The sequence below is a fragment of the Natrix helvetica genome (genome assembly GCF_964273705.1).
Source record: "Natrix helvetica genome assembly, chromosome: 1".
Lineage (NCBI taxonomy): Eukaryota > Metazoa > Chordata > Lepidosauria > Squamata > Natricidae > Natrix > Natrix helvetica.
In genome coordinates, this window is record NC_138548.1 from 250,720,640 (window position 1) to 250,739,920 (window position 19,281).

General features: G+C 40.8%; 1 long non-coding RNA gene across 1 annotated transcript in view; it reads right to left on the bottom strand.

Annotated features, from left to right (window-relative positions):
- Positions 1-1,166: 1,166 nt before the first annotated feature.
- The window catches only part of LOC309383493, a 140,342-nt gene continuing 122,227 nt past the window's right edge, over positions 1,167-19,281 (bottom strand). The window contains exon 3 of the long non-coding RNA XR_014173860.1: positions 1,167-1,239. This is a non-coding gene — a long non-coding RNA (uncharacterized lncRNA). The remainder of the gene's footprint in view (positions 1,240-19,281) is intronic.

Below are 19,281 nucleotides of genomic sequence, written 5' to 3' on the forward strand. Positions count from 1 at the left end.
TCTGATATGAACCATATCATTATTCCGGTTCTCAGTTAAAAATAAGATATAGATTACATGGGATTAAATTGGAAGGGAGCCCATCTTCCTCTGAGGAGGTAGATCGCAGTACTGTAGTTTATTTGCCAATTTAGTCTGACTAGTTGACAGATCACCTCAGAAAGTCTCTTAATTTAAGAATGGGAAGCTGTTTACTGATACATGGATTGGTGGAGAAGAGGCATTTGTATCCCAGGGGAGAACATTCATTTATATTACAAATATATAATCACTTTGACTTAGGCAGAACTTTGGTGTTAGCAACCAAAGGGTTTTTTCTTCCCCTTTTGCTTGATTCAAAGGCTAAGCAAACTTAGACCTGGTTAATAGTTGGAGGATGGGAACCACCCTCAAATTCCTGGATTGGAACATGAAAAAGTACCGTATTTTTTTAGAGTATAAGACGCACCTTTCTCCCCCCCAAAAAAGGGTGAAAATTTGGGTGCATCTTATACACCGAATGTAGCCCCCAACAGAGGCCAAAAACTGTGAGACATGGAGGCAGCGATGGTCTGTGGCAATCCCTGCAGCCTGGAACAGCAGATTGGGGGTATTCCGGAAGTCCGCCAATCAGCTGTGCTGAATCAGGCTGCAATAAGTGCTGAAGCTGACCTAGCTGGTCAGAGTTTGCAACAGCAATCACATTCAGAAAGCACAGTAACTGATTCAGCAGGATTCAAAATAAGAATAATATACAATACCAAAAGCAGGTTTTCCAAGGTAGCAGTAAATACAAGCAAAACACAAGCAGTTTCACTTTCCATTCTCAGCTAAGCCGGGCTCCTTCCTGTCTCCTTGTTGTTCACACAGCAAATACTGTTTCAGAGTCCAAATAGGCCTCATTGGCTGATTTAGTTGCTATGCCTATTAATTGACTGACCTTGTTACCATGTGTTCCAAGTCATGAACTCTCACACACTGACAGGAAGCTAGCCAGCTGAATACCATGGATGCTGGTAGTCAGAGGCAGAATTTTTCTTCTTCTCATTTTCCTCCCCAAAAACTATGTCTTATAGTCCAGAGCGATTTATCGTCTAAAAAATACGGGTATTCCTCAGAAAGACAATGACCAACCACTTTTGTATCATTGCCAAGAAAATTGAATGACTGTAGTCAGAGGTGTCCAGCCTGAACTGAGGGCATGTTTACATTCTTTCAGAGAAGAACTTCAACAACCTTGGCAGACAAATAGATTCAGATCTAGGAAGAAAGCAAACTTACTTTAATTCACAGACAAAGATAGCTAAACTACTCACAGACAGCACAATTTGACTAGTGCCTACACCATTAATTCTGTAGTGTAGAATGGCCTCAAATTCACTTACTGGGAATCCATTGAGGTTGCATCAACGGATGTCTCTGAGAATCATTTCACTTTAAGAGACTAGCATTGCTGTTGGGGTGTTAACAAATGACTGAATACCAGCCACACCACAGGTTAAGTATGTGGGTTAGACAGAGTTGTGGACAAAAATATAATAGGCAAAAAAAAATCCCATTGTTTCCCATCCTTCTCTTTCTCTTCTACATACATCCACCCATTCTCTCCACCTCCCTCATTCTAAATTTAGTAGTCTATACTGTAATCTGCTCTCTAATGAACTCTAGTTCCAGAGAAACTAGTGGGAATTTGCTCACATTCAAATCCCACTGCCCCTGAGAATGAGGGGATAAGAAATAGTAATGAAGGGGAAAATCTTCAAAGGTGGCTACTGCCTTTGGAACAACCTTTAATCAAGGAAGGTTCCTTGGTTTCTATTTTGGTTGGAAAAAGCAGACTGATTGTCTGTGCTTCATAGGAGCAAGTTTCATCTAGGTATGGGCTACCCCTGGAATCCAAATGATTATATATTGATTTCATTTTATTTGAAATGAAACCATGCAGAGTGATGAGAGATTACATTGAAACAAGGCTCAGACCCATAAAACTAGAGAATTAGAGAATAAAGCAGCATTACACTAAGGACAGCCCAATTAAAACCTTGCCAATTGCAGAAAAAGGAGCAATCGATTAAAAGCTTTTCAATGCAGTGATATTGGGGTGATTTGCTTTCCTCCTGTTCCATTTTTCTTTGTTGATTTGGATGAGCATAGATATACAGATATACAGTCAGGGTACTGAAAAGTATAAAATGAGTGAGGTGCTAGGAAGGTATGGCGAGTAAAAAGATTTTGATTTTTCTACTCAATTGGCATGAAAGCTGTGGAGCAAACAGCTGCAGAGACAGACAAACTTGAACATCCAGCATAAGTGATGATAATTTTCCAAGCAAGAACTGAAATGCTACAACCTTCCTACTCTGAGTAACTCCACATTTACCTTTCCTGCTCTGGGGCAATATTCATATTCATATTCATATCATACTCATACTCATACTCATATACATACATACATACATACATACATACATACATACTTACACGAGTACAGGTATGCAGGTCTTGGCATATTGGGTCTTTTCCCATGTAAGATTGAGAGTATCTTGGCAATGTTTCAACAAGGTCCCACTTGCTATCTTCAGGCTGTTGCCTTCAGCTTCGTGCTTGTGCGAGTAAAGTGTGATCGGAGCTGCCATCTTTCTATAAATATTGGTGGGGGGGTGTGGAGTGCTGGTTTTGTTGCTGTAAGCGGGTTGGTTGGCTGTGTTGTTACATCTTGATTAGTTGATGGAGTTGATGTATGCAGATTAGTCGGCTGTTTCGTAACATCCTGTGTGGCTGAGGTACTAGCTGTGTGCCCATTAGTCTTTTGTGTTGTAACGACCTGGGTAATGGGCTGTGTCATGACATCCTGAGCTCTAATGTAGTGATATCCTGAGTCCTGTGCTGCAACATCCTGGGAGGTTGGCTGCATTGTAACAACCTGAGCCTTTGCGTTGTAACCTCCTGAGTTCTGTGATGTAATGTCCTGAGCAGATGGCTGTGATGTAACATCCCGGGCTTTGGTTTGGCTCTGAGTTTGCAGTCTGGCCATGTGTTCATGGCGTGTGTCAGTTTGCTTTGTGTGGGGGTCGGAGGGAGGTGCAGTAGTTGGTGATGCCGCCGTGGTTTGGCTTCTGGGTGGTGGTTACATTTCGTCTATGGGATGGATTTGGGTTTGAGTCTGGTGAGGGTGATTGGTGGTGGCGTCCTGTGTTGTTCTGGGTCCGGTGTCGGTTTTCGCGGCTGGGACTCGTTTGTTGACTAGGGCTGGTTTCCAGCTGTCTGGTAGGTGGGAGATAATAGAGAAACACTCCCACAACATGAATAAATATGATGATACCTCCCACCTACCAGACACTAGAGCTCAGAATGTCATCACACAGCCCATTACCCAAGTCGTTACAACACAAAAAACTAATGGGCACACAGCTAGTACCTTAGCCACACAGGATGTTACGAAACAGCCGACTAATCTGCATACATCAACTCCATCAACTAATCAAGATGTAACAACACAGCCAACCAACCCGCTTACAGCAACAAAGCCAGCACTCCACACCCACACACCAATATTTATAGAAAGACGACAGCTCTGATCACGCTTTGCTCACACAAGCACGAAGCTGAAGGCATCAACCTGAAGATGGTGACTGGAACCTCGTTGAAACGTCTCCAAGATCAATCTTACATGGGAAAAAACCCGAATACGCCAAGACCTGCATATACATACATACATACATACATACATACATACATACATACATACACATATATATGAAAAACGCTGAGCTCTGGAATAGTCCTGGCATATATTATTTAGCATAGCCTCCTCCAATGTTGTGAGTGCTACACTAAATTCACCATTTGCCTGTCACAAAAGTACAGCTCTCTTCTATCTAATCAATCCCTAATAGCTTTTTCATTCTGCAAAGGATTTGGAGAGAAATGTCTTGCAGGCACAGCCTCTCTGTGGGTCTATCAATATCAACTAAGCTTCAGGGTGATTCAAGTTTAGATTTGGTCTGCTTTCAAAGATGGCTTCAGTTTGATATTCCTCAGCTGTTTCTCAGCCATACTTTTCCACTTGGGATTCCAGAGTTGGCTGAATGCAACACACCATCCTATTTTGCATGCTGGAGAGCAACACTACAGAGGATAATCTTGGCATGATCCAAAGTATATGCATCCTGTTTCCAGTAAATCCTATATAAATGATTGAACCTCTATTGTGCACATTTATTGCCTGTTTATAGGTGAGCCAAGCCAGCCTCTCAAATTCCAGAAATGAAAGTCTCTAGTTTTCTTAGTTTTCATGTGAATTCTCAAGAAATCAATAAAATGTATGAGTCCATTTCACAGTTGCTTTACACTAATATCCATTTAGTTTTATATTGTATGAAGCATCATTGCAACAGGCCCAATAGCAAGGAAACAGACATGCTGTTTATATATTTAATGCCCAGAAGTTAAAAAGAATGGTATCAATAGAATGGAAGTTATGAGTCTCTCAGAGAACCTCATATAGCCAAGTGGATTTGATAAAGATTATTAACATTAAAGGATGTTGGCAGAAAATTTGTAGCTTTGATTGCTGAAACCCCTTCTGACGCACTAATAAAACCCATGACTGCTGCTTTCCTTCACTACAATGTTTTATACAGGACAAGTTAAGGAAAGTAATGGGGATTTCCCCAGTTTTGTTTTCCCTTTTACTGTGCAAAATATTGACTTCTGGTGGAAAAATGACCATCTATGGTTCTAGCTAGCATAAAGAGGATAGATTTAGATGAATATAAGGAGCTGACTGGAAAGGTATGTTATTCCATCTTCAAGTTGCCTAATTAATAGGTCACAGATTAAACTACTTCTGCCTCTTCTAACAGAGGGCTATACCTCTGGGCAAAAAATACCCAGCTGATAGATTACAAGTTTAGGGGTGAGGTGAAGCAAAAAGAGTGATCAGTAGCAAGCAAGCTCCATCTAAATAATGGAATGGAAGCACTACAAATAAGTCCATTTTCATTTATGTAACTGGCAATATCTAGATACGGGTTGTGGATGGCCACAGAATAGGAATTAAGTAATCAAAATGGCCTCACTCCCAAAGTAATGAAAGCAGTACAAAGTATAGCCAGGTGAAACTTTCGTTGGGAGAAATCACAGAAGGGCTGGGATGCAGACTCTCAGAACAGAATCAGCAATGCAAAGCTGACAAAATCTAATTCTTTCCCAGTTTTAATTGACCTTCTGTGCAATCTTGGGCTAGTGTTCTCTTAAGCGCTACAGCTTTCTTTAGCAAGCAAATATTGGGTTTTTTTCCCATAAGAATATGGAACACATGTTTGCAGGGAGAACATAAGACTTGACAAGCCACAAAGCACCACTTAGAGGGAAATACTGCCATGGAAGCCAGTTCCTGTGTCTCTTATAGTCCAAGTGAAAATGGCCACAGGACATGCAATGGCCAGGAACCAGATATAAGGGGGATGTCTGCAGCAGACTAAAGTGACCAATAAGAGATGAGTACATTCCATGCATGCCCATATTGACAATCACATCAATCAATGAAGTATCCTGAATAGTGTCCAGGGCAAAAATTGTGATAGAAGAAGAGAGAAGATGCTACTTTAAATCTGAAACCACTAAAGATGAGTAAGCTGTCTCAACTATGATCTGGAGATGAGAAGAAGGCAGCATTATTAAGAGCCGTGGTGGCGCGGTGGTTAGAGTGCAGTACCGCAGGCTACTTCTGCTGACTGCACGCTGCCTGCAATTTGGCAGTTCGAATCTCACCAGGATCAAGGTTGACTCAGCCTTCCATCCTTCCGAGGTGGGTAAAATGTTGGGGGCAATAGGCTGACTCTGTAAACTACTTAGAGAGGGCTGTAAAGCACTATGAAGCAGTATATACCATATTTTTTGGGATATAAGATGCATCTTTTTCCCTCAAAAAAAGAGACTGAAAATCTGGGTGCGTTTTATACACTGAATACAGCATTTTTTTGTCTCCTGAAACCCCTCCCCCTTCACCCAAATGGCTGTGCATAGCTTTTAGGAGGCTTTCAGAGTGCTCCCGGGGGCTGGGGAGGGCAGAAATGAGGGGAAAATGGGCTTTTTTTGGCTCAGTTTTGCCCCTCTAGCCCCCAGGAGCGCTCTATAAGCCTCCTAAAGGCTATGCAGGCTATTTCTTTTACAAAAAACGGGCCTGTTTTTGCAAAAAAAAAATGGGCCATTTGGGAGAGCTTTGCAAAAACTATTCTTTTTTAATTTGCCTCTTCAAAACCTTGGTACGTCTTATACTCTGGTGCGTCTTATGCTCTGAAAAATACGGTAAGTCTAAGTGCTATTGCTATCATGAGGACAGGAAGGCAGAAAGAAATAATTATTGGGAGACATTTGTATCATAGAGAGGAACATGAACACAAGCCCAAAGAAAAACTCACTGTAGTTAACATACATTATTTCTCATATGCAAAACCTGTGTGCACCCATTTTACTTTTCACTATTTTTCTGTTTCACCTTATCACAAGAGGATTGCAAAGAGCTTTACAAACAATAGGTAGATCTTCCAATGACCTCGAAGCTGATTTAATAGGGGACTTTCACTGTTTTGATTTACTTGTTTTTCAACTATCTGATATTAGGCATTATTAACCTGAAAGTCTCAACATAGGGGCTCCTGGGTCTAGGTTTGAAGCATGCAGAAACAAACATGTAATTGTCTGTCTGTGTGTTGTGTGTGTAATGAAGTGGTAGAATGCCCCCTATGCAGTTCCTAGGAAACTCTACATTTGTCAATTAACACAAATTACAGCCAGCCCAGCTTGGTGCCAGCCTCCACAGCTTCCGTGCCCAAAAGGCAGCAGAATTTTCTAACAGGGATTGGAGAGAAGCCCTTACAATAAAGAGGTGCTTATTTAGATCTGAATGGAAACTCCAGCGCAGCACCAACGACACAACTGAAGCTCCCACCTTAGGCCTAGATTAAGCATTGAACTTTCTTTTGGAACCGAAGCCCCGCTTCATAAAATTAAATTACATAATAAGATGCACTGATTCTATTGTGTCTGAACGCTCCTGCTGTTTCTGTCAGGTTTCTTTTCAATTAAGCAAGTCTTTTAGTAGTCGGGGAAATAGAACTTGGCATCACAACTACTTAGCTTTAGAACATGGAAGAAGCTCAGAAAGAATGCATGTTTGTTATCATGGCGATCAAGAGATTTTGTCTAAGAGATTTTGATGCGGTGGCAATGCAGCATGATTAGCTCACTGCCGAAAGGAATGGCTAGCATGCAAAGCATATGTACAGAGTGCTCTGCAACACACATTAGTGCCAAAGAAACACCTTCCTTGGAAGGAAAGAAACAACCATGCTCATTTGTGGCTTCTCTTTCCATATTTCCTTTATGGTAATTTACCATTTTTGTGGAAACGACCAGAGTAACTTTATTTGCCTTTATGATGGCATAGAACCGCTGAGCAAAAATGCAGCCAATTTATATTTTAATCCTCACAGGGGAAAAAAAAACACAACATGAAATTCACTGGTAGCCCTTCTCTTGTCTCTATTGGGCCTATTGGAGTAACATAATTCTGCCCTAATTTTTGCATGGATAACATTATTGTTGACTCTTTCACCTTTGCTGTCCTACCTCTTCTGGATATCACTAGAGTGTGTGTGTGTGTGTGTGTGAGAGAGAGAGAGAGAGGGAGGGAGGGAGGGAGGGAGGGAGAGAGAGAGAGAGAGAGAGAGAGACAGACACCAACAATGTGGGGGTCATGGCTAAAGGACTGTGCCATCTCAAGACTCTTTAGGCAACACACATGCTGGCTTCAAGATTCCTCTGTATTTTGTTCAGGAGATAGTAGGCATGGCTGACTTTTGTGTTTTTTTAAGCCTTTACTAAACCTCTAAGCAGAGGTGGTATTCAGCAGGTTCTGACCAGTTCTAGAGAACCAGTAGCAGAAATTTTGAGTAGTTCAGAGAACTGGTAAATACCACCTCTGACTGGCCCTGCCCCCATCTATTCTCTGCCTCCCACCTTCCAGCTGATCAGGAGGGAATGGAGATTTTACAGTATCCTTCCCCTGCCACGCCCACCAAGCCACACCCACAGAACCAGTAGTAAAAAATTTTGAATCCCCACCACTGCCTCTAAGGGACTTAAAGCTAAAGCATTTACAACACTGCCAGCTGAACATAGTATAAATCTATAGATTCTAATTCTGATAGACCATTATTTAAATCTACCAACTACCAATTGCTAACCCTACCACATGAAAGATGTAACAACATCTTCATATCACATGGTGTTTTACAGCCAGGCGTCATTTAGTAACTGCTTCATTTAGTGACCATTTGCAGTTACAGTGGTGAGGAAAAGCAACTTTATGACCAATCTTTGCATTTACAACTTCACTGCAAAGTGAAGAACAGCTGAAATAAGATCCTAAGTACATTCATGACTTCATTTAGTGACTTCTTCATTTAATGGCCAAATGACTGGTCCCAGTCACTAAACAAGGATTACCTGCATAGGTATGAATGTGCTTGTGACCCAAAACTGTTTGCGCCAGAGGAACACAAAGGTTAACTTCTATTTAATAAATAAACCTAGCATACACATCCAACTAATACTTGTGATGGAGGGAGGGGGGACTTCTGAAAAGAATTTTGGTGGCTAAAAGGCTCCTGAAAATACCAGGGACAGCCAGGAAAACAAACAAACAGATCATAGAACACTCAGTTGCACAATTGATCAGTCTCATACCTTGGACAGATTATGTGAAGATCTAGCCCTCTTGAGACGTCCATAAAGCTGGGAAAGATTAAAGGACAAAAAGAAAGCTGCAAAAGTGAAGGGACACATTTACAGCAGCTACGGAGAAGTGTTAGAAGCCCTGAAGAACCAGGCTGAGGACAGATCATTCTAGAGAAAATATACCTTTGTGATCACTGAGAATTGACACCGATATGATGACACATAATAATTATGGCAGGCACCCTTGCCAAGGCTATATAATATCAGAAGACACCTATTAGGTTTTAATGAGATTTGTGGCCGATTGACCTGGGAAGTGAATATATGTATCCCTGACTTTGTCTACAAAGATTGCAAGTTGCAATCTTGAAAGCATAGGCTGGTACCAAAATAACAGGAATGCATGTATATGTGGAACAGGGTTTAGGAAAATACTGGAAAGAGTTGGAAAGTTCAATAATGGGCTGAAAGACGAGAAGAACCGGCATGAACAGGAAAGCCTTTTACTTGTAGATGTGCATTTGGCATATAAAATTGAAAAAAATAATAATACTTTATTGATTTCAAATAGAGTTTTAAAAACCCTGCATTTTTGTGTTTAAAAGGATGCAGGAAAGTAAAAAGTGAATCATGAAAACAGAAGTACCAACAGCACTATAGAGATAAAAAAGAATAATGTAGACTATCTTCTAGTAAATCAGACAGATATAAAAAAACATTCATTTTCAGAAAAAGGTTGAGAAAGAAAGTATGGATCCAGGTTCAGAACACACATTTACAGGTTCAGGACACACGTTTGCTATTAAATACACGAATACTACAGATATTAGTATTGTTATTAGTTCCTATTTTTCTGGATTGTTTGCTTGATCATTTTTTCATGGATTTTTAAATACTGACGATTTGCCTGCTTTCTATTTATTTCTTGGTGCATTCTCAGACACACTGAGATCAACTTCTTAACCATGTTATGTGTTGCTAATATTAACTAATATTTTATATGTTTCTTCGCCCATCTTTTAATTTAGGGAAGCTTAAGGAAATCTTTTTGCCAGCTTTTATTCAAGGCCTTGACATCTGCAAGCAAATGTATTAAAAGATTGTGATGCTGACACAAGCTGTGAATAAGATAAAGAAAGCACATTATGATCAGGTCTGGGTTCCGGATTCTTCTACTAGCGGTTCGCTCAGGGATGCACTTTGGGCACACACGTGATTGATGCACGCTACACACGCATGTGCAGTAGGGATAAAAATGCTTCTGAGCATGCGCAGAAGCAAAAAACAAGATAGCGGCACCATAGGCGCCGCCAATAGAACTGGTTTGGGAGTGTGGCTGGCCGAGTTGCTACTTACTCGGCCAAACCAGTAGGAACCCACCTCTGATTATGATGCTTATACACATAGGTTTTTATTTAGAAAAATAAGTGGAGGACATTTGTTGAAGGGGAGGACATTTGTTAAGAGCCATGGTGGTGCAGTGCTTAGAATGCAGTATTGCAGCTAATTCTGCCCACTGCCAGGAGTTCGATCCTGACCGGCTCAAGGTTGACTCAGCCTTCCATCCTTCTGAGGTCAGTGAAATAGAGATCCAGATTAGCTGACTTTGTAAACTGTTTAGAGAAGGCTGTAAAGCACTACGAAACAGTATATAAGTTTAAGTGCCATTGCTCTTGCTATTGAAAGGGAAAAGCCTAATTCTCTTTTCCTTTTGTGCATCTGCAATGAACTGTTGTTCTTGACTTTTGCTAATGAAATTTAGGCAGAAGTTCTAAAAAGTGACAGAATTGCAAATCTATGTCTTTTCTCCAATGTACTTCAAGAGTTATACTAAAACCAAATAGTCCTAGGCAACAGGGTCGTCTTCTCCCCACCTACAATCTGGGTAAGAATTATGGAAATGGAAAGAAGGAAATTATAAATTCAGCTCATACTAAATAACAAAGCCTTAATGTGTGAAAAGTTCAGTTGTTTTTCCTTCCCCAAGCCAGGCGAAAGCAGATAAATCTTACCACTCAATTCACTTGCAATCAAAACAACTGTTTTATTTAGAAAAGGGCCAGCAGCAACAATAACAGGAGAACATTTATTCTGAAAGATTGTTCATTGCCTCTGTTGAATCTGCTCTTTATAAACTAGACATTTTTTATTCCTTTTACAAATACAAGAATTGTCATTTTGGGTTAGCTGGAAGAAGAAAAAAACTATTCTAGTTGTGGTTGGCTGTTATCAAACCCTCCCCATTCACTGTCCCAAACAGGTGCTTTTCTCCTAATAAATGTCCATTTGTGTCATCCGCCCATAATTAAGCATCTGTTCTCCAAGAGGCTGACAGGTTCTTTGGCTGATAATCCCAGTTGGTTTGGTGGCATTATTTATAATGCTATCCTGACAAAGGTCTTCTTTTTGTAGTCTCCTTGTTAGATTGACATAAAACTATTTAATCAGAGGTGGTATTCAGCCAGTTTGGACCGGTTTGGGCGGTAGCTTCGACAATCAGCTGGCCCCGCTCACCTGCCCTGCCCAATCCTGTCCTTTATTTCCTGCTTTCTAGCTCATTTTAATTGCATGGCACAGCTGATTTCCCCCCCCCCCCTGCTGTTCTATTTACCTTTTTTTATTGAAAAGTTTTAATAAATTTTTACAAATATTTTCCCCTTCCCCTCTCCTCCCTCCACCCCAACCCTACCACCCCTCCAAACCTCCCTCCCCCCAACTTCCCAAAGCAAATACAGGGTATAAACCTTTAACAATCATACACTAACATAGGCTAAGTAACTATAGCATCTTTGCTCCCTCTTGTACTTTAACTCCCCTTTTATTAAACCAAATTTAGATAAACTATAACATTCCTTATTCATTCCTAGACTAATTAAAGTTCCTTCGTCCAATGTTTATTTTAAATATAGTCAGTCCATCTTCTCCATTTCGACTTGTATTTCTCTTCTGAACAGTCTTTCCAATATATTGAAATTTTCGCCATCTCTGCTAGATTTACTACCTTTAACGTCCAATCTTGAATGATAAGCAATTCTTCCTTCTTCCCGCAATCTTGTTGCCATTATTAAGTTCAAAATCAACCTAGACTCTATAAGTATACAGTCTGTAATTATACCTAGCAAAAACAACTGAGGAGTGAACTTCAAAATGCTTTAGTTTCCTTACAAATCCACCATACATAATACATAGCATCAACACAATCACATTTCCATTTAAATTATAAGTTGAGATACACACAAACTAACTTTTTAAGATCTAAAAATCATCTAAAAACATCTTATAGTCTCTATCAAATTTTATTCTTGCATAAATTATCATTTCTTACCCAAATCTTTTTCCGTATTCCCATCATTATTAAAAACTATTGTAAATTCTCCCATTTACCGTCTCTATTTTTATTTTATGCCCTAATGTTCTTAATTATACTTATATAATCTCCCAATTAAAATTGTAATATAAACTCCTAAATATGTAACCTTTTTTACTATCTCACATCCTATTAATTTTTCTGATTCTTCTTTTGGATTTATCCTGGGTCATGAAACGCTTGTAGTATTCCATTCCTTGTTTCCCTGATAACAAAGTAAATTACATTATTTCTTGATAGTTGTCTCTGTCTGACGATCCATGAACTAACCCGATAATTTTTTTCAACTTGCCAGCCGTATTCTGCTTTTACTTCACCAGTTAACTGAGTGAAAGCTTCTACAAAAATTTCTTTCAAATTTACTTTGTTATATTCTTTCAAACCTCTTATTGTCAAAACAAATTCCATCACTGTGTATTGTATCACTGTAACTTCTTACAGTGATACAATACACAGTGATGGAATTTGTTTTAGACTGAGTGATTTCTTCCACCCTATCACCCAATGATGTTGCAAAAACAAACGAGCCCTTAAACACATCCACTGTAGCCTCTCTTATTTGTGGACTACGCGTTTGAATTAAGTCCTTAATTTCAGACATTTGATCAGACACATTTTAAGGGCAGTTGCAATCCCCTCCTGCAAAAACAAAACTTGTGCCTCCAAAGCGCCCCGGAGAGCTTCATATGTCATCATTTGTGTATCCGTTCCAGCAGTCTTAGAGGTACTTATATTGGTTTGTTTTAAAAGCATTTCCGAATATCCAAATCACACTTTCCAGCAACCAACTTATTGAGTCCAGAAAGTCCACTTAATCCCCAAGCTTGTTAAATCTTGTAACTTTAGACATGAGCTCTTGAGACTTTTAGCGACGATAACAAACAATTAAGAAATACTTTCCTTTTAAGTTTCGCTTTGATCACACCCTTTGACTTGCAGACGCCATCTTTATTACCCTTTGTTCTTTTCAATTTTCACAGAAGGAAGTAAAACTGCATCGGAGTTAAGAATTGTGCTCGCAGTTATAAAAACTCCCGTACTTGCTTTGCCTGCTTTTTATTCAAATGTAGATAAGCATTGATTGCAGGGGGTGGTCGCGACGTTTTGTTTCTGCTGCAGCAGAAGCGTTCCGAGATGCGGAGCTTTGTCGGGCTGCTGGGGAGCTACCCTTCTCACCACAGAATTACTCCTGCGGGTTTATGGGGGGCTCTACCCGAAATGCCTGGCAGCTCTCCTCCCCCTCTTTTCCCGAGGGGAGAGTTTTCAAGCCGCTTAACAGCCAGTTTGCACTGTTCTAGCAGCTTAAACACGATCTCGAGCTGGTGTTCCCAAAGAAACGTCTTCCAATGCCTACGGTGCCACCCGGAAGTCTCTGCTGTTCTATTTACCGTTGCTGACTTGGAGGGTAAGCCATTCAGCTTCTAAATGCTCCATTTTAAGCGCTGCACGCTCACCGCATCGGTTGTTAAATCAGCAGCATCCCACCACTGTATTTCATTATTATGAAGATATGGAAAATGTAACCAAAATCCATATTGAACACCTGAGAGACAGTACCGGACAAATGAGATACACAAACTTCACATGAAAAACAAATGGGCTTGTCTCATTGGCCTAGAAGACTTTGAGATATGACTTGTTCTTGACTGCAGCAATACATAAGCCATTATTAGAGCTGTCAACCAACTAAAATGTTTTTGGTCAATTAACCATCTTGTTCTTAATCAAGTGATTAATTAAATAGTTACAATAAACATTACAGTATCTCCATAAGGCTGATAATTTAGGAGAATGTTAGTAAAGATTACATTTCCCACGCCATCACAATGCATTCACATAATTCTTTTTGGTTTGAAAATTACCTTATATTGCTTAAAGATATGTATATTTATTTATCAAATTTAGGCATTTAGGAATATGGTTGATTTACAGCTGTATCTTAAACATGATGAGATACAGCTGTAAATCAACCACATTCCTAAATGCCTAAATGTCTCCCCCCCATATGTTACCATGTTACCTATATAGCCAACAAAGGAAATGAAAATGATTACTAAATTAGTTTTTCTGGCAAGATTTATTAATTGATACAAAATGACTGAAAGGTTAACATGAAGCACATCAGGAATGAATGTCATAATCATTACAATTATCATCTGAGAATGATTGTATATAGCATATTTAATTTTTACCATGCCTATTCAACTAGCAGAGCGAATAGAAAACATGGGCTGAACATTAAACGTAATCCTCTACTTACAACAGTTCATTTAGTGACTCTTCAAAGTTACAACAGCCCTGAAAAAAGTGTCTTACGGCCATTTTTCACACTTAGGACTATTGCAGCATCCCCACAGTCACAAGATCAAAATTTGGACTCTTGGCATCTGACTCATATTTATGACTGTTGCAGTATTCCAGAGTCACCTTTTGTGCCTTTCTGACAGCAAAGTCAACGGGGAATCCAGATTCACTTAACAGCCATGTTACTAACTTAACAAAACATCGTAAAATGGTGCAAAACTCATTTAACAAATGTTTCACTTAGCAACATAAATTTTAGTTGGGTTAGTTGTGGTCATAAGGCAAGGACTACCTGTATTGCGTGAGGGTGCAGTATCATCAGATGCTGATGATACCCAGTTATAGATCTCTGCCCCTTGCAAATTAAGTGGTACCATCAACATTTTATCCTGCTACTTGGAAGCTATATGGGTCCAGATGGGGAATAACATATTTCTGAGAAGACTAGGTTTGGGGGCATTCTAATTCTAGAATTATGCCATCTTTGGTGCTGGATGAGGCCGCATTGTCTTAGACAATCTGGGAGTCCTTCTGGACTGAAAGAGCAGATGGCTAGGAGAGCCTTTGCAAAGCTTTGTGTTTGTGCACCAGTTTCACCCATTCCTGAATTGGAGGGGTTCTTCTCACTATCACTCATGATCTTGTAACCTCCCAAGTAACCTTTCTGTGATGCAGTCTACATGAGGCTGCCCTTGAAGAGTATTTGGAAGCTTTGGCTGGTTCAGAAGGCGGTGGTGTGGGCAGCTATGTATGACCTTAGAACTGCACTGTTACACCTCTGCTCCATGAGCTGCATTTGTTGGAGGCCCAATTCAGAGTGCTGGATGATTTATCTAATGGCTCACCTCTCCCCAGTTATATATGGCCATGCCATCAGATTTGGCAGAGAGGGCATGCTATGGGTCCCAGAGAACTACACTTGCCAGGTGGTAGGGGACTAGGAGGGAATTAGGAGTCAGGCCTTCTCTGCCATAGTGCCCACCATGTGGAATCTTCTCCTCCTGGAAGTAAGATTGGCTCCATCCTTTTAACATTCTACAAGTCTCTCAAGACCTGGCTATGCCATCAGGCTTGGGAGTCCAAGGGGATCACAGAGACCTTGTGATAGTTCTCTTACAGTTATTAAAATCAACCACTTGTTCTTGTGCTATTTATAATTCAAAGACTGGGGATGTAGATGAAAGGAGTCCCTGTGGATTTTACTCCGCTAGTCATTATCAGCTATAGGGGGCAGTGCTCATCTCATTTCAGGGCCATTGAGCCAGTGCTGTCCAAAGGCATTTCCATGGTCATGTGGCCAGCATGATATCATGGAGCACTGTTACCTTCCCTTTGTAGTGGTACCTATTTATCTACTTGCATTTGCATGCTTTCAGACTGTTAGGTTGACAGGAGCTGGGCGAGGATAGGAGCTCACTCTGTCGCATGGTGCTTGGGTCTCGAACCTGGGGCCGACTTTCCAGCCAACAAGCCCAGTGCCTTAACCATTGAGCTATCACACCACTCACTGTCCTATGACCAAGCAGAAAAATGGCAAAAAGAAAGGATCAGCCATCACCCCTTTACCACATTACCAATGAGCAATAGATAGGATCAGGGGTGGGTTGCTACCAGCATGACTACTGGTTCGGAGTGCAAAACATTTTTCTCCGTGCGCGTGCTCCTTTATACCTAAAAAGGTCTGCGCATGCGTAGAACATTAGAAAAGGGAAAGAAATCACATTTCTGCAATGGAGAGTGCTCTGCCCATGTGCAGAACCAAAAATCAACATGGCACCATTGACAATAGAATCTGTTTGGGTGCGTGGGCGGCCGAGTTACTACCTACTCAACCAAACTGGTCCGAACCAGTAGAAACCCACCTCTGGATAGGATGCCAGCTGAACAGAGTAATTTGGGATGAGTAATCTGTAAGATAGCAATGTCTCAACACCTATGTCCACCAGTACCAAGTAATATAATGAAATAGGTTGAAAAACAGGTGGAAGCGTAGCAACCAAGACAACTGTCAGCAAATGAAATTTGAGTCCAAAGCAGGAATGTAATTTGAGAAAATGTCTCAGATTTGGCCCTCCCCACTTTTTTTAGAGCAGGGGTGTCCAAACTTGGCAACTTTAAGACTTGTGGACTTCAACTCCCAGAATTCCCCAGGCAGCTCTGGACTTCAACTCCCAGAATTCCCCAGGCAGCTCTGCTGGCTGGGGAATTCTGTGAGTTGAAGTCCACAAGTCTTAAAGTTGCCAAGTTTGGACACCCCTGTCTTAGAGGTAAAATCAGGGTGAAAGGGGCATAGTCAGACTTGCAAAACTTTCTTTATGTAATCTTATAATAAAAGTAGTTATAGTAGTATGTTGGAATGATTTGGGAAACAGGAAGAAGAGCCATGGATTGAACAACTGGTATGTAAAACAAATCCACAGAAGGAGAAAGAGGATGGGAAGTGTTTTTGAAGGGACCCTTCCTAGTTTTCCAGGGAGTAAAAGGAAAGGAAGGGAGAAATACTTCCAGTCTTGCAAGTTCTGCGAATGTAACCTTACAATAAAGGTACAGCTAGTACTTCTGGCTGTGCTATCACTGTGCTATCTTTTGGTTATAAAATGGGAGCGACGGTCCATCTTAGAGGGCAGTCATGGAAATGCTAAACAGATGAATAAATTCATCAACACTTTTGTCTTTATGTTTATTGATGTTGTGTGTGCCATAAAATAGATAGTTGGGGGTAAAGCTGCTACTTAATCTTTTTTTTCCTTTAGCAGAAAATTGAATGGCTATAGAATCTACTTATGCCCTTCATTCATTCTTTGAATTTAACATCTTTTCCATATTGATTTGCTTGGCTGCTGATGGCCAACCTGACTCCATTCAAACCTGTATGTTCTTCCTTCTTACTGTTTATAGAGAAAAGCAACTACAGTATGCTTCCACAATTCACAATAAGGCACCGAAGCTGCAATCTTAGATCACTCAGGCTGTAGGATACTAAGATCCAGATGCAACTTTGATTTTCAGAAACCAAGGAGACAGTATCCTGCAATGTCAGATTCAAGTCCTTATTTAATTTTCCTGATTGTTCAGGAAGATTAAGGGTTGCAGAAACATGTGTTTATGGAGATATGCAATCCTTGACAACAATCCTGGGAGAGTGTATAGCACAAATGATAGCAGGAGTATTTCAAAATAAAGACATGTTTATAAAAGTAAAATCAAAGGGAAGGGAAGGGAAGAGAGAACTTACTCATTGCAGAGCCCAAAACTGATTATAAGCCAAATAGTAAGAAGCTGAAAGGACCTTCCTGCCTACTTTCCTACTTCTAGGAAATCCTTGAACAACATACGTTCTTTAAAATCTCCAGACATTTCTCCATCTATGTGGAGTCTTCAGAAGCTGCACCATTGTCCATTGATTATTTTTCATTAAAAGCACTTAAGAGAAGATCCCAGTGCAGAATTGCACTGGGGGGAATATTCAAGGTGATTTGTTTATTTTCACTTTGTCGAAGATTCTAGATGAGGAACTTCCTCATCTAGAATCTTCTCTCTTGTCACTGACATTGATCTCATTTCCACAAAATGTTACTTCAGGAATGGACACCTCCCCATATTTTCAGAAATAAAGAAAGATGCAAAGAATGTGTTTAGCTTCTCCGCAGATTCTTTATTATCTTACAGTAATCTTTTAACTGTCATTCAATAAGCCAATTGTCTCCCAGTTTTCTGCTCCTGCTGAATGGTATTTAATGCATCAAAAACATGTCTAGTGATGTACAATATTCCTTAAAACCACTCTGCTTTTGTGGGCAACACTTTCTCATGGAACCTGTATTTTCTAAAATTGCTTCCTTGAAGCTGCTTATTAACCCTGCTAGTGATGATTTGTGGTAGCAAGTCCTTCCCTGACCTTCCCTCTCCTTAAAGGGTTTATATGAAAGATGAAAGTATCTCACTGGTTCTCCGTGTTCTGTGAGGGTTTCTCTTCATGCCCAGTGTATCTATGCTATATTATGTGCTCCACTGTTAACATATTAATTCAGAAATTTCTAGCAGTTTGCACATAACATATCTATATATGCCTGTGGAGATTCTCCAGGATGGATGACTGAGTTTGGCCAAACTGGTAGTGGTTTGGCTGCCTGGGTCGCTGGAACTGGCAGCGACCCAGGCCTGCCATGCTCCCGAACTGGTTCTCCTGGCGGTGCCTATGGCGGCGCCATATTGTTTGGGGTTTCTGCGCATGTGCACAACAATGTTTATTGTACTGCGCTGCACACCCATGAGCAAACCAGCAGTAGTGTCTTCCAGAACCAGGGGTGGGTTCCTGCCAGTTCTAACCTCTTCTATAGAAGAGGTTTTACAAATCTACAGTGCCGTTTAGAACCGGTTCCAGCTCCCTCCCTCTGCCCAGCCGCACATCATCAAGATGAAGAGGGAGAGGAGGAATTCTGGGAGTTGAAGTCCCCAAGACTTAAAGCTGTCAAGTTTGAACACCCCTGGGTTTTTTTTTCTAAAGGGTTAGGGTGCAAGGGTCTTGTAACCTGACAGCTTTAAGACTTGCATGCTTCAAATGCCAGAGTTTCTGAGCCAACATTTTGGTTGCTAAGCAAGAGCATTGGAGTTTCACCACATTTAACAAGTTGGCCACACCCACCCAGTCACATGAATGGCAAGCCACTCCCACCCAGTCACGTGGCCTGCAAGCTACTCCCACAAAGCAGGCCACGCCTACAGAAGAGGCTCTAAAAAATTTTGAAACCCACCACTGTTCAGAACCCACCCGTGCATCTAGGTCAGTGATGGCGAACCTATGGCACGAATGCCACAAGTGGCACGCGGAGCCATTTGTCAGGGCACACAAGGCGCTGCCCGGTCAGCTGGCCAGCACGCATGTG